Source organism: Felis catus, chromosome B1, assembly GCF_018350175.1.
Source record: "Felis catus isolate Fca126 chromosome B1, F.catus_Fca126_mat1.0, whole genome shotgun sequence".
Taxonomy (NCBI): Eukaryota; Metazoa; Chordata; class Mammalia; order Carnivora; family Felidae; genus Felis; species Felis catus.
In genome coordinates, this window is record NC_058371.1 from 189,266,574 (window position 1) to 189,284,031 (window position 17,458).

Genomic DNA, 17,458 nt, shown 5'->3' on the forward strand with positions numbered 1-17,458 from the left:
CCTTTCCTTCAACAAACACTGATCAATCATCTACCAGTTTACCTTGTGTGATGTACTATTTAGAGTGTTGAGGATACAACCAGGAACAGGGCTCTGAGCTCATGAAGCACACATTTGGAGAAGGAGGCAGATTTTAAAAATCCGTTAAATGGCATAAATTATTTCTACACCACAGGGTTTCTGTAAGGATCCTGTAAGACTGCATGATTATATAGTTTATAAAATGTAAACAGTTAAAAAAATTTTTATGGGTTTTCTCTTGGGTATATTAACTTAGATGTGGTAATGAGGCACCTGTGTAGATTTGTAACATGAAACTTTGGGAAGGGAAGGAGTACAGATGAGACAAAGATGAAATAAAGAAATTGTAACCAAGAAAATACAACAATAGCAGTTGCTTAAAGCGAGCCTGCATTATAGGCCTGGCACTACCCTTTCCACAGACTTTATTTTTAATTATCTCAAGAACATGAAAGGTAGGGTTTATCTTCCTTACATGTAAAAATGAGGCACAAAAGAAATCAACAAGTCTAAAAGGTCAGTTTTACACACCTAAACTAAAAGTTGCTATAACATCAACTTCTCTAATTCCTATGGTAAATTCAAATGAAAAATCAAAATTTCAGTTCTTGACTGTAGTGGACCCTATTGGTTACTTCCCCGCATCAGTCACCACCTCGTCCTCTTTCTTAGTAGGATTCTGATCCGATTCAGTCACCCATCCATCCAGAAATCCAGAAACATGTCTTCACAAGTTGAAATCAATCACTGTACGCCATTTCTTTAGCAACTCTTGGTCTTAAGTTATGCACTTCATCTATGTCATTTCAATGGATTCAAGAAAGGGGTTTAGAATCCATTTGGTAATGGGAGAGATCACCTCCTCTCCCACTTTCCCACTTTCTCTTCCTTTTCTCTACCCCTTCTTTTTTCTCTCTCTCTGCCACTGACTATGAACTGGAAAGCATCAAGCCTTGGTTAGCACTGATGGCCTCTTTGAGACCAGGGGTAGAGCCAAGGAAAAGCTGACAACGAGGACAAAGAAATGAAGAAATAGAAAGAAACTGAAAGTTTTGGTCTGACCTACCTCTGCAATTCCTGCTCTGAGAGATAACAGGTTTTTCCTTTCGAAGCCAGATTCAGACAGGTATCAGTTATTTGCAACCAAAAGCATGGAACCAATCCGAGGTAATCACGACCACCTATCTCCTATACTTAAATGGCTTATGTCTTATTGATACATTAAACAAAACAATATCGAAAAGAACTCAATATCGAAGAGCTTTTTTCATAGGCATTCACAATAACCCAACTGACAAGAAATCTTATTCTGGGTATAGTATCATCATCTCGGCGTTTCAAAAATTTAAATGAAACATTATAATTATTCTTTTCTTTAATCTTGATTTATTTTTGAGACAGAGGGAGAGAGAGAGTGAGAACAAAGAAGGGAAGGGGGGGGCACAGAATCTGGAGCAGGCTCCAGGCTCTGTCAGCACAGAGCCCGACACGGGGCTTGAACCCACAAAGCGTGAGATCACGATCGAAGCCGGAGTCCACCGCTTAACAGACTATGCCACCCAGGCACCCTGAAATGTTCTAATTTTCAAGCACACTTCACAGGTAAGGAAACCAGGCCAGCTGGGGGGGTCCCCCCCAGCACACTATTAAAACCAGAGCTTGAACCCCATCTTGTCTGCCACTGAAATTTGGCTTTTTTTTACTACAGCATGTGGACTCACATGCCATTTTTTAAATTCTAAAATAAATTAACATTATATATTCCCATAATAAATATGATGAAATACAAGAACGGTAAGACTTGTTTACTTGGACATATAAACACGAGGTAGCTTTTTTCCCCAAATAGGAACTATTTAAAAATCACATACAATGTTACTGAAGTTTTACTCTTTTTTTTCAGACTGATTTTTTTTCTGCTTCAGGGATGGAAATTTGGCTTGGAGGAAAAGAATGAAAAGTCCTTATTAAGTCTATTTAACAGCTGTTTACTATGTGCCTAACACATATTTACTATTTAACAGCCCCACTATGTGCCTAACACAATGGCAGATGCTTTGGGTAGCACCAAAATGAAAAAGACTTTAGAACCTGCAACCAGAAGCTTGAATGCTAAAAGGAACAATGCTAAGAGGAACAAACTCAGTGTGGTATAAAGCAGCTGTTACATAAAGCTAACGGAGGCCTAAGAAAGACCACAGCTACACAGGTGCAGGCTCAGATGAAGTGCTCCACAAAAAGCCTGAGAAGAAGGACACATCTGAGTTCATTATGTACAGTCTTTTTTTTTTTAAATGTTTATTTCTTTTTGAGAGAGAGAGAGAGAGAGATAGAGTGTGAGTGGAGGAGGGGCAGAGAGAGAAAGAGGGAGACACAGAATCTGAAACAGGCTCCAGGCCCTAAGTCCTCAGCACGGAGCCCAACCCGAGGCAGGGCTCGAACTCAGGAATGGCGAGAGTATGACCTAGGCTGAAGTCGGACGCTTAACCAACTGAGCCACCCAGGTGTCCCTCATTATGTGTAGTCTTAAAGGAAGCTCATTTAGTCAACAAAGCAGTTCCAACCACGGGCCAGGACCTACGGTGGTAGTGAGATACATCACATATGAGCCCTGCAAGAACATTCTCTTGAGACACAAGGCATACTACTAGCAAAAAAATAGATGGGAGGATAGGCTCAGGAACAAACATTCCAGAGGAGAAGGATAATCTGTGCTAGCCTAGTGTTGAGACCTCTGATTGGAGACCACTGTTGGCTGGAGGCACTGAACATTTTTCTCAGTGAAATCAAGTACGCCTTCATGGTGGAGGAGACATGAACTGCATCTTGGATAGTAAAAAGAAGTCTGCCTGGTGAAGAAGACCCAAGAAATATCAGAAGCAAAAGTCCAGAGGCTCAAGAGTAGCTAACTTACCTGTGTAACTCTTCAAGTTAACTAGACTTCAAGTACATAGTATAATAAGAAAATATTAAGAAATAAGAATGATCATTCAGGGCCAAAGAAGGAACTTAAAGACCAAGGCAGAAGTTTAGAATACTGATACTGGGTGTTAGTAAAGCTTTAGAAAAGATATTAGTCCTGTTATTTACTAGTCCTAAAACCATGGGCCAGTAATTCAGTTATCCTTATCATCTATAAAATTGGGGCAGTGATTCATATTTATCAGAATTCCTTTGGATGTAATATACAGGAAAATGTTTTGTTAAATATAAACCATAATGCTAATATAAAAAATGACTTCTGACTAGGGAAATGACATAATCCTAGCTGTACTTTAAAAAGATACCTCTTGGGGATGCCTGAGTGACTCAGTCGGCTGAATGCCCCACTCTGGATTTTGGCTCCGGTCAGGATCTCATGCTTCTTGAGATCAAGCCCTGCCTTGCCTTGGGCTCTGTGCTGACAGCACTGAGCCTGCTTGGGACTCTCTCCATCCTTCTCTCTCTGCCCCTCCCTTATTGGCTTGCACACACAGGCACACTCTCTCTCTCTCCCCCCGCCCCTCTCTCTCTCAAAATAAATTACAAAAAAGAAAGAAAAAAGCTACCTCTGGCCACTGGGCAGAGGATCCTAGAACAGAAGATCTTAGTTCCTTTAGGAAGTAAGCTAAAGACAGGGAAAGAAGAAGATGGGTGGATGTGGTCCTCTGGAGGAAGAATCAACAGAAACTGACAGTGGGGAAAAGGGAGAGGAAATGAGTCAAGATGACAGGAAGCTTTAAGTTTGGATAGCTGATAGGATGGGATGGGGGAGAGGAGGTGACAAGGCCTCTACAAACACCTATGCACATTACCAATGCATAAACAAGGCAAGGATTTAAAATACACTCTAAGGATTGTGCTCTTTGCAGTATTTTTACCTAATTAAAAAGAAACTTGTCCCTAGTCCAGTAAATATGCATGGTAAAAAGCAATGCCCAGTATTCAAATGCCAGCCTGCCACTTGGGCAAATTGCATCATCTTTTGGGTCTCAGCTTTCTCATCTGTAATTTGGTCCTCATTCATATTGCCGAAGATCAAATGAGCAACTATTGATATGAATAATGCACTTGGAAGAGCTCCGGGGTCAGGTACTCGATCTATGAAGAAACTAGCTCAGAGCTACTCAGCTGACCTTAAGCCTTCTGTCCTCATCACCACCGCTCCCCTCCAGTCAGAAAATATTTATCTTCGTGAAACAAAGGCTGTATTAGAACGGGGCATGGAAGTTTCTACATATGTGCTCTATAGCCTGCCTCTACCAATACATACCAAATGTTGGTGTTTATCCCATTCAAAAAGAAAAAAAAAAAAAAGGTGTTTTGGTTTGGGGTGAGAAAAAGAATGGGTATAGTCCGGCCTCCTGAGTTGTTTCTACAAGCTACAACTAAATCAAGATTAGAGGCAGAGCACACTCCCTGGGTGCACACTTCGGAAGTCTGTCTGCTAAATGGTCTATGGGGCCAGGATCAGCCAAGGGCTGCAAACCGTAGAGCTTAGCAGCGCCCTACAACACAGGCCTCGTCGCTAACTCACTGGTTCCGCCTTACCCTCCCTGATGCAGTTCCCTGTTCCCCAGCTTCCCAGCTGAGCTGTCATGATTCACTGTCTCTGTATGGCTGGATTTGCTAAGATAAGATAATAGCCTTTTATGTTCAGGCGCTGTGAATTCCTCTCCACCCCTCGGACGGGGAAGACAATTTAAGTGGAAAGGAATAAATTGCTGGATTTAATACAGTGACCAAACACAAAAGCCTAATAAAAATGTCAGAAGTACATGCTCGAGAATGGCAAAGAATTGTGGAAGCACACTAAAGGATGTAAGCTGGGCTGTAGCAACTCCTGTAAAGGTACAAAACGATGACATTAAACCAGCTGCCTCAGTTTGCTTCCTATCTTTGTAGCAATTTCAACTTTGTAGTAATTTTGTAGCACTCTTGCTTTATTTGCAAGTTACACTAAGCCACACGCACACAAATGTGTAAAAATATTAGGAAATAATTGGCATATAGTATAAAATACGTAGAATGGCCTATCCATAAAAAGCCACCTATGTATAAGTACATATTTTATATTGATAGAAGGTATAAGAGACATTGATTGAACAAGTTTACTGTTACTCTCTTTGAACATAAACACTACCAAGGGACAACAAATACAAAAATATTAAGAGGTTAAGGCTTCAAATGAAAGATGGCTCTGTTGAGCCTTTGTACTGACTGTGAATATTTGAGTGTCCATACATGTGAATACCACTCTACGGTGAATAGAGACGAATATGTCCAACCCCTCAAGGAGTATACAACCTAGGGAGGGCATTTTTGTTAACAAGGTAATAATCATAATATAAAAACTAAACAGTTTCTGTAATATACTAGACTTAGTCAAATAATTTTAATACTTTTCCTAGGCTAGAGGTATGTGAATTAACCATGTTCAAAAGTAAGTGAAAACATCTACATGTTGGAAGGTGGCTACTGTTGGGTGTTTCACAGCCCCGTGAGGGAAGGGACCCCACTCCCCACGCAGGGTGGTGGCACCCCTGAATGGGAACAGTCGCTGTTTGACAGAAAGTTAAAGCAATGCCTGGTTACTGGCAAAGCCAGGTGGAAATTCAACATTCCAGAAGCAGGACTGGGGGTACAGAAAACTATGAAAAAGGAAAACTCATGAAACGTGAAAAGAAAGAACGAAAGAATAAGTAGCTTCTACGGTGCCTCTGCGAGGGTTGGCTTCCTATTCCAATACTGGGTGGGGGTGGAGGGACTCGGCCAGAAACCAGAAAGCAAGAACATTGCTCAACCAATTCAGGAAGTGTTTGATTTATGAAAAAATATTTAACATCCATTGAACTCTGTGGCAGATCATTACATCTTCTAATCCTGTCAAGGACTCTCTGACATTGATGTCCTAATTATCTCCATCTTAAGGAAGAGGGTATTGAGTTAGAGAGGTTAAGTAATGTGTTATAAGTCACACAGCCAGGAAGCTTAGAAGCTAGGATTCAAATTCTGCCAGACTGTTGCAAGGCTTACATTCATTCATTCAACCAATATTTCTTGTGCACTTACTAGTATTCCCTGCCTTTATGAAACTTGTATTCTAATTGGGAGAGAACGACAACCAAATAAATAAGTAAAACATACAACACGATATTGGTGATGGAGCCTAAAGAAAAAAAGAACATGGAGAAGTGGGAAGAGAGGGCTAGGGTACTCAGCTTACTTATGCAGAGGGAACCTGAATGATTATAAGATGTATTATATTTTGATCCACAGAATAAAGTGTAAATATTAGATAAGATGTGAAATAAGTTATTTTATTAAACCCATTTAATATCAAGCTTTGAAGTAGTTTTGGTTTAGGCATAACCTGATGTTTTCTTTGATATCCCTCAATATTTAATTAAGATTTGGCAGTCAGGAGCTCCTGGGTGGCTCAGTCAGTCATTGAGCATCTGACTCTGGCTCAGGACTTGATCTCAATGCTCATGAGCTGGAGCCGCTTGTCGGGCTCTGTGTTGACAGCTCGGAGCCTGGAGCCTGCTTTGGATTCTGTCTCTCTGTCTCTCTGTCTCTGTCTCTCTCTCTCTCTCTCTCTGTCTCTTCCCTCCCCCATTTGTATTCTCTCTCTCAACAATAAACAGTAAAAAAATATTGGCAGTCAAAGCAACATGCCAGGGGAACTAAGAGAAGAGACCATAATTTTCAGTAGAGATCAGTATAAGATCATATCAGATATATGAAAAAAGTGGTCTTAGGAGATTTTTAATACCATAAATTCTTTTTTCCTTTGATTCCTGTCTCTATCTCATCATATCTAAGTTGTTTTGTCATTTAGTCCCAGAGAGAGAGATTTGGGAAAGAAATACTGACCAAATGAAACTTCATGTTGATTTCCAAGTACATCGACCATCCACCAATTGTACATAAAACACTTTTAAAAACTACTTTCAAAAAGAGTTATTCTTTGGAAGAACTAAAGATTGCTCTTGTTATTAGGATTAATTGGTATAAATGGGGAAAGTATGGAAGAGGGGAGCCTGCATAGTCAAATAACTTTCAGAAATAATTTTTTACCAGTTAAACAGATTTCTTTACTGAGTGATGCCTTAGAGATAAATACACAAGTGTATACACTGCAATCACCACAGGGGATATGACTTTCATTATTTCACGACACATTTGACCACAAATTACTTTTCTCTTGGATCACGGGAGAGAACACATTAGGATCACTGTTTTGAGATATAATACACATAAAATAACCAGTACAGAAATAAATACAAGGCACTAAAGTAGCATGTGTTTGAGAATTGGGGAAAAGAAGTATACTTATGAAACATCTAAACCTGAATCATCTTATAAGAATATAATTAAAGTAAGTACTTTGTTGTTGTTTTTTTTAAAACATTTATTTATTTTTGAGACAGAGAGAGCGCATGAACAGGGGAGGGTCAGAGAAAGAGGGAGACACAGAATCTGAAACAGGCTCCAGGCTCTGAGCTATCAGCACAGAGCCCGCTGCGGGGCTCGAACCCACAGACCGCAAGATCATAACCTGAGCCGAAGTCGGCCGCTCAACTGACTGAGCCACCCAGGTGCCCCTGAAAGTAAGTACTTTGAAACAGATACCACACTTACGATGTGGCTAGAACATTTATTTAAATAAATATAAATATATATTTTTGTATATATTATAATAAATACAAATAACTATAATATATTTAAATGTTTATTTTATATATAAATAAATGACATATTTATCCACAGCTTAATAGTTTCAGGCCACTCAATTTATAAAATAAGCCAATATCTGGATTCTACTGTTGTTTTAAACCACTTTGCTGTCTTTTTTTTTTTTCAACGTTTATTTATTTTTGGGGGGACAGAGAGAGACAGAGCATGAACGGGGGAGGGGCAGAGAGAGAGGGAGACACAGAATCGGAAACAGGCTCCAGGCTCCGAGCCATCAGCCCAGAGCCTGACGCGGGGCTCGAACTCACAGACCGCGAGATCGTGACCTGGCTGAAGTCGGACGCTCAACCGACTGCACCACCCAGGCGCCCCCACTTTGCTGTCTTTAAGTTAGTGTAGAGTTTCTGAACAAGAAGGGGTTGAAGAATAAGACTGTCCATTTAAAAAACATTCCACTACATTGATAGTTCTTTTTTGCCCCTCTGTCATATTTATTTCAAGTTTTTCTCTGATTTTCATCTAGTATCCCATTTTAGGACAATAGAAAGATAGGTGATGAATATGCTCAAGCCCTCAAGGAGCATACAACCTAGGGAGGGCATTTCGTTAAGGAACTAATAATTATAATATAAAAAATTAACAGTTTCTACCTATAATATCCTAGACTTAGTCAAACACTTTTAATACTTTTCCTAGGCTAGAGGTATGTGAATTAGCCATGTTAAATAAATAGTAAGCAAAAACATCTTGCTGTTTCACAGCCGTGTGAAGGAAGGGACCCCTCTCCTCACTCAGGGTGCTGGCATCCCTGAATGGGAACAGTCACTGTTTGAGACAAAGTAAAGCAGTGCCTGGTTAGTGGCAAGGAATAGCTGGGCTTCCCAATAAGACTGAAGAGAATAAAGAAAAATCCCTTCCCGATATCCTTAGGTGCAAACTCTTTCCCTAAAATATGATAATTGATATATGTTGTGAATTTTAAAGCAATTATTATAACTACAAGTGTTACTCTTGTTCATACAACTTCACTTGTTTAATCACACTATTTGCTGCAGTAATTTCCTGCGTCAAGTAAATTCCAAGGGATTACATGGTGGGTGGGGAGAGGAAAAAAGGTATTTCCTTTTATCAAATGTAACTATGTTGCTTTCTCATTCCATCACGTCCCTGTGTAATAAAAGAAGAATCCAGGGTGGTCACTTGGAGTACCTGATTAACAACTTTCCTTGAAACTATTAATTAGTTGTGGAATTCATTCCCCTTAAAGACAGGGAAAGAAAACCACACCAACTCAGAAAGTGAGCTCGCCTTTTGGAAAAAGACTTCAGATTTCAGTTGCCTTTGGGGTATTCAGGTTCTACACATTTTATTCTCCTCAAAAGGTCAAGGAAATTAATTGTCCGGGGCGCACGATGCATTTACTAGGGAGAATTATAGAAAATGATGGTCCCTACTCTCAAACCTGATACAATCAAAAGATGATAACACAAATATGAACATAACCTGCATCAACCAATGCCATTATTCTCCTTTGATTTGCCTTGTTTGATTTTTAACTCATCTCTTCACGCTACCATCGGTGATGTTTGAGAGGCAGGTGATTATTGAAACTACGTCAGTTGTACACCACTTCCTTCATATTGAGGGATTATCAAGTATCAGGATAACCACTTAATAATGCATAACCATCAAATCTCCTTTAATCATTTTTTTTAAAACTAAGCCTTCAAACAATTCACGTTTAATACCAAAGCCATGCAAAATATAACAGGCTGTATTTATCTAGAAAAGAAACTGCCTTTATTTTTTAAATTGCTAATAGGGGAGAGAACAATCTTCAAACCACTCATCCACAACATAATTATCTAATTCCTGGTTTATTACCATGAATAATTCCACCATTATAATTCTTGCAAGTCCTATGAAGAGTTCCCTATAAATTTCTGAAAAAGAGCTACAACAATTGTGAAAGTTTCGATCTCCTTCCCTTCCCTCAATTATGTCTGAGCATCCCCTAGCGACGAGGAAACCTGTGCTAAGTTCTGGTGACGGGAGGTGAACACTACCAGATGTGGTCACTCTCTTTCCTGACTTACCATACACTTTTACGAGCAAAGAAATATCCTCAAAAAAGAGATCAGGTACCTTTGCTCAGTATCTGCCGCTGGTGGTGACCAACAGAGCTAGGAATGTACACAAGGATAGCTTCTGACTTCTGATTTAGGGTTCCCTTCACAGCACAGCATATTTCATTCCAAGTGCAAGCTATTGTTCGTCTTTTTCAGGCTTAATTTCCATCAAGCATTCAGTTGGAAAGTACTCATGAAGCAACCTGTACTAGGCTAGATGTTGTATGTAAAACCAAGACAAATACGAGACGGGGGTCTTTTGCAAAGCTAACACACACGTTATGATTAACGAACAATATGCCATGGCACGTTGTAGGACACAGAAAATAATGGTTGTTTTAATCATAAGAACAAAAATGAAAATAACATAAAATACACAGCACTTACTTCATGTAAAGCATCATACTAAGCTTGGTTTATTTAGTGTATACTTTACTCCGTACACGACTTTCAGGAGGTCAATTATATTATTATCCTTTTTTTTTTACACAAGGGGAAACTGAGGCACAGGGCAGGTAACAAAAGACATTCTCAAGGCTACACATTGAGTGATTCACTCCTACACAATCAAGCAACAGTCTGTACTCATAACCACCACCTTACAATGAATGACCACTTGGACATAACTAACTGAAGCAGTTGTCAAGGGTTTGATGGAGGAGGTGAGACTTATTATGCAAGCAGGTAAACTATGCTACTATAAGTTGGAGGCAAGAAAGGAGGCCAGAAATGTGCTGACAACTTCTGGGGACTGACAGCAAAATTTGCTTGCCTGGGAAATAGCATATGAATATATGCTGTTCTCTGATAGCAATGATAAAAGTTAAAGAAGTAATATAGAACTCAATTATGATTGGTCTTGAAAGGCAAGCAAGAGAGTTTTATGCAAAAGGGAAGTTAATTTGTTTTTAATTTTTTAACGTTTGTTCATTTTTTTAACATTTATTCATTTTTGAAAGGCAGAGAGAGACAGAACGTGAATGGGGGAGGGGCAGAGAGAAAGGGAAACACAGAAACAGAAGCAGGCTCCAGGCTCTGAGCTCTCAGCACAGAGCCCGACGCGGGGCTGGAACTCACGGACCGCGAGATCATGACCTGAGCCGAAGTCGGCCACTTAACCGAATGAGCCACCCAGGCACCCCAATGGTTATTCATTTTTGAGAGAGAGAGAGAGAGAGAGAGAGAGAGAGAGAGAGAGAGAGAGAGGCTGAGTGGGAGAGGGGCAGAGAGCAAAGAAGACACAGAATTCAAAGTAGGCTACAGGCTCCTAGCTGCCAGGACAGATCCCGACTCGGGGCTCAAACCCACAAACCGTGAGATCATGACCCGAGCCGAAGTCAGATGCTTAATCAACTGAGCCACTCCGGCACCCTGGGAAGTTAATTTTAACTCACCTAATCTCTGCAAAGTAAGATACAGAGTATTTCTAGATATCCTATCCCCAAGTCTCCTCATATGCAATGGTTTCAATAGAATAACTATCAAATACATTAGTTACAGCATAACTGTTTGTATTTAAAACAGTTATTTGTCTTTGTTAAGAGGCAAACTTGGAGATTTTCCCTACAATAAATCCTAGAATCTTTCTTTTTATTTACTAGTCGGGGATTCCAAATTACTAATGTATAAACCTTAACACTGAGTTTCTCAGTATGAGTGCATCATTGACTTTTAAAAATTAATTAATTAATTTTTGAGAGAGAATGAGCAAGTGAGAGAGACAGAGAGAGTGGGGAACGGGCAGAGAGATAGGGGAACAGAAGATGTGAAGTAGGCTCTGGGCTGACAGCAGAGAGCCTGATGCAAGGCTCTAACTCATGAACAGTGAGACCATGGGCTGAGCGCAAATCTAATGCTTAACTGACTGAGCCACCCAGGAGCCCCTCATTGACTTGTTTAGAACAAAAGCAACATAGTTATCTATGTCAAGTGAAATTTCCTGTAAATTCCCCTAAATTTGTATTCTTCAAGCGTTTTGAACATTCAAAAAATTTTTACGTCTCTCTCAGTAACCCCACGTCCCAGGTACACGCATGTACACATACACACACACACACACACACACACACACACACACACACACTACCTGGTTGACTTGGAATAGCAATTACTATAATAAACTATATAATTTAGAATATACTATCTATCCAATATGTTAGATAACCAAAATGTGTTACTTCTCTCTCTTTCATAATTTTTAACTTCGGAACATTTTGGGTTTTGTAACTACCTCAATCTGAAAGTGGATCCTTATGTGAAGGAAATAAAATTTAAAGCAATATTCCTATCTGTTGGTTTTTGTTATTAGACTCTGGGTAGAGAAGCAGCTTTGGGAAGAAAAAGATCAGTGGGTTAAAAAAAAAAAGGACAATTTTGGATAAAAACTGAAATTTGATAGAAGGAGAGCATATAACATTGTGGAAAGTGCCTATACTATGTTCGCAGTATTTTGTGAATGAGAATATAATTCTTGGGTCCAAGCAGGGCTTTCTATTAAGAGATTTTAGTAACATTGATTTCTCCTTGCACTCTTTTACCTGAATAATACAGAAAATGGGCTTTATCCTGAAGCACTTGAATTTAAATTTTAAAAAAAGGCATAAACATTTTCAGTTTTCGTATGAACAAAAACAGTGTCCTCAGAAAAATGACACTATAACAGCATGCTTATTTCTGCAAAAATTAAGAGAGATTTTACTTTAACAGAAAATGACTTAGTAAATGTTTTTAAAATTTTCATATACTTGAATACGAAGTTGCATATCCAGATAAAATGAAAGGAGTTAACAGATATAAATTCTAATAATACTTTTAGCAAAACACAGTGTTACCGAGTGAACAGCTGCCCTTGGCAGTACATATCGCATTTTCCAAATGTTATCAATTTGCCTCAAGACCATTCCCGTTAGGTAACTTTTTTTAAACAAAAGATCAAGAATAAATTAAGGTACTAGACAGCATATAATCTTCTCATAATTAATGAAGTGCATCTGAATTTAATATTAATGACGTCATTCGTCCTACTGTCTATGTGTAAACTTTTTTTATCGTACGATAGTAACTATCTCCAATTAGATAATCATGATGATAATATAATAATAAGGTGCCTTTTCCCCCATATAATTTGCTTACCTATGATTACATATTTTGACCCGGATTCTTACAACAATGTAACCATAGCAGTGGCTTAAAAGATATAAAAATATGTGTAATTAGTATGCTAAGCATATTTAAATTTCTTATGATAAACTAATTGGTAATTTCAAATGTTTTACAGTGGAGGATAGAAAATAAATTTAAAAATATGTAAATGTTAACACAAAAATACAGTGTTTAATTAAGATGTATTTTTAATATGTTAGTCTAGAAACCTTTTAAATAAGCACGCCAGATTTAAAATGTAATTTAAATTAATATTTTAGGAAAAAAAGGGTCAAGGTTAAACTGTTTATCCTCCTTAAAAAGTTTATAATGTCTTTTGTGTCTCTACTTACAAAAAGAAATCTCAATGAAACTTGGATATTAAAACCTCCCAGGAAACCAACAATAAAAGCTGCTAAGAATTTCACAAGTTTTTTTTTCCTTAGGTGTTAATTAAATGATCATTTAACACTGCAATGTAAACACAACATTTTCATCTCCTGACAGCACAGCCTATTATAAATCCGGGGTAATAAAAGTCTTGGTGTTAACGCTCTGAACCAAGTTCCCACCACACTCTAAGACGCCTTGTCGTGTCTAAGGTTAAGCATCTAGACACAAAACAAAGCTTGCGCCTACTCGACTTCCAGTCCAATTTTCCCATCGCCCAGTGACCTAGGTAACACTTTGAGCAATAAAGAATAAATTTAATTTCTCCAGCATTTTGTGAGGATTAGGAACAATTGTTGGCTTGCAATGACTTTTTATCCTTGGATTCTTTTTCCTCCGGAGCATTCCTCCGGTCCTAAAAGAGAATTCTGATGGTTTAAGACATAGAACAAACAGAACTTTAAATTAGGCTTTTTTCAATCAATTGGAACTGTTGGAGGGGAAGCAATCAACCTTTCTCTGTGCTGTTCTCAGCTATTCACATACTTCAAGCTTTAATCTTTCACTAGTAGAAGAAACCTATCATGACGGGGCAAAGCTATCTTTTCCCATTCTGTTTCCAGACGTATTTATTTCTCTTTTCTTTAAGACCTTTTTTTAAACACTTAAATCAAGTTGCCATACTTAGCTGTACACATTCATTTGGGGGAGATTTCAAGAGGCACAGATGTTCCCTTAATAATATTTCACACAGCCATGCCGTACCCTACACCATGGGTATCGCACCAACAGGCCTTTTTACTTTTCATTGCTTCCCTCTCTAGAATTTAGTTTTTCAGAGAAAAAAAGAAAGAAAAACTCCTGCCTGAAGTTTCTTACATCAATCACAATTTATCAAACATTTATCACAATTTTTCAATTTTTACGAAGAATTCAGTGACCGCGATTACCTTGCCTACGGGTAAGAGGTAACAAAAAGAGGACATACACATGGTCCCTCTGCCTGCAAAGCTTATGTGCATATGAAAAGTATTGGAGTTATAATAACAACAGAACAAAACAAAAATAGCTTCTGGCTGAGATCTATTTCATTATCAAATATTGTTTAAATCCAAAGTGCTAAACGATTTGCAATTTGCACTGCATTTTGACATATGTTTAATCTAAAAATGCGCTTACAATCACATATGCAGTTTATGTAAAGATGACAGAATGTTCCACAGATCACATCATATTTGCATATTACAAGATCAATGGGTTAATTATCTTATACGGTTTTAAAGATTGAAATTTTAATTAGCAATAAAAATGTTCTTTAGCAACATATGCAATCTTCTGAATAACTTCACAATAGTTCACCTATAGTTTGAAGAGTTAACGCAGCATTTTCAAACTAATTCATATTTTTCCTTTATTTATTTAGGAAAAACACATCATTAAGACAACAACCCAAATATGCAGGCGTAACACAGCTTCTAAGTCACAGTCTCTGTTTCTACAGCTAATTCATCTTATATAGGAATTTTAAAACTACATGAATCATCAACTGGGATAGGGTAAGAGATCTCATTAAGAACATTCTGGCCTTAATGCATCTTGTGTGGCCAAGTAAGGAGAAATAAAACGATGCATATTTTATGTTAATTTTTAGTGATGAAAAAAAATAATGTGGCTATGCTTATGTCTGTGTTACTACACCGAGAAAAATTGCAAGACAGAGGTGAAACAGAACAAGGAGATTTTCTGACTGTGGGCAGGTTGCAAAGACATCTGTGTGACTATTTTTTTTTTTCATCTTATTTTGCAAGGATGAGACAATAATCATGTAATACAATTTCTACCATACTGGAAAGTTGGTCATGTTCTTTTTTTCTAATAATTTTTTTTTTTAGTTTTATTTATTTATTTATTTATTTATTTATTTTGAGAGGGAAAGAGACAGCATGAGCAGGAGGAGGGGTAGAGAGAGGGAGGGAAAGAATCTCAAGCAGGCTCTGCATTGTCAGTGCAGAACCCAACGCGGGGCTCGAACCCATGAAAACATGAGATCATGACCTGAGCCGAAACTGAGAGTCGGACACTTAACTGACTGAGCCACCCAGGCACCCTGGCAATATTCTTCTGAATACAGAATCTATAATGTGACTGGAAATATCCCCAGGAGGAAAATATGATCATTCCCATTTTACAGATAAGGAAACTTGACTCCAGGGGTGTCACCTGATTTCCAAAGATAGCAGAGCTGAGTAGGTATTTAAACACTAGTGTTATATGCCCCTTCTCTTATGCTATAAATTAATTGATTTCAGGGTCTTAAAACATATGTCAATACACTAAAATTAGCTAAATAGAACCAGAATCCTATGGACATTTATTCCTGGAATTATTTATGTAAACTTCAGTCACCAAACAGTGGCAATTTCATAATTTGTCACCAAATTTTAAAATATTCCCTGATAATGTGTATTGAAAAATGTCTTTTTCACATGAAAAACATACACTTAAATTCATGTTTCAACAAACACAATCCCTTTTGATGAACTAAGTTTTAATTTACGTATTACAGGTCAGATATTAACCATGGTGGAGGCCCACATATACCACCTATTACCTGGGGCCACAGTGTTACCCTGGTTTCTCTCCCCAGTATCTACAACAGTATCTCCAAATTCAAATTGCCCTACTGTGAGTACTTCTTGGTGCAGATAAAAACATTTGCATTTGGGAAAGCAACTATTTAAACAAGTACACTTGAACGGAAAAGATTCTTCTAGTTGATGCAATTAATTACGCTGTAGACTTCACATTCAGAGTATATTCTGTGGGTTAGCAACAACAGAAACCTACTAATTTCTGACTTTCTTAAGCAACAGCTTTTACTTGTAATCTCTTTGAAATAAAACTATCAATGTGAGGCATGGGCGTGGCAAAAATCTCCAGTACAATGTTAATCCTCACTACATTTATAACTTCTAAATAATAGGATTACATGTTGATTTTCATTTTTGTTAATGTTTATTTTATTTTTGAGACAGAGAGAGACAGAGAGTGAGCAGGGGAGGGGCAGAGAGAGAGAGGGAGACACAGAATCTGAAACAGGCTCCAGGCTCTGAGCTGTCAGCACAGAGCCCAACGCAGGGCTCGAACTCGTCAACCATGAGATCATGACCTGAGCCGAAGTCAGACTCTCAACTGACTGAGCTACCCGGGCACCCCCGATTACGTGTTGATTTTAAATCAAAATCAAAAGTAAGTCCTACTCCATGGCTTGCCTCTTTTCTTCATGTCAAGTGGTAATGGCTATTCTGAAGTGTGTTCAGATACCCGTGTATCAAGTCTTTTGTCTACCTTTGGTTACATAATTAGTAATCTATTTTTTTATTTTTATTTTATTTTTATTTTATTTTGAGAGAGAGAGCGCGCGCACTAGCAGGGGAGGGGCAGACAGAGAGAAGCTTTTCTAAAAATTTTTTTTTTTCAACGTTTATTTATTTTTGGGAGAGAGACAGAGCATGAACGGGGGAGGGGCAGAGAGAGAGGGAGACACAGAATCGGAAACAGGCTCCAGCCTCTAAGCCATCAGCCCAGAGCCTGCTGCAGGGCTCGAACTCCCGGACCTCGAGATCGTGACCTGGCTGAAGTCGGACGCTTAACCGACTGCGCCACCCAGGTGCCCCTAGACAGAGAGAATCTTAAGCATTGAGCCCTGACACAGGGTTTGAACTCATGACCATGAGATCATGACCTGAGCCAAAATCAAGATACAAATGCTCAAATACCTGAGCCACCCAGGTGCCCCAATAGTAATTTTTTTTTTAATTTTTTAAATGAAATGTTCCTTGTAGATCTCTATTCTCTAAGTGGCAAGAGCAGAGTCCCTTGGGTACAATAATGATAGGTCATTAATAAGTTACTGAATAAATAATAAGGGACTTGGTGTTTTAACAGTTAACACATTTCTAAGTTTTATCTCACTTATTGGTTCTTAGTTTTCAAAGATCAAGAGTCAACCCGCTCCCCTTCACAAAGTATGAGCATGAGCAATACAAATAGTGTATCCTTGCACCAAATGGTAAGGCAGACACACCACACCCGAGGAA

At 38.5% G+C, this 17,458-nt stretch overlaps 1 protein-coding gene across 12 annotated transcripts in view; it reads right to left on the reverse strand.

Annotated features, from left to right (window-relative positions):
- Window positions 1-17,458, reverse strand: part of SLIT2 (slit guidance ligand 2) — a 374,968-nt gene that overhangs the window by 336,189 nt on the left and 21,321 nt on the right. The window lies entirely within an intron of this gene.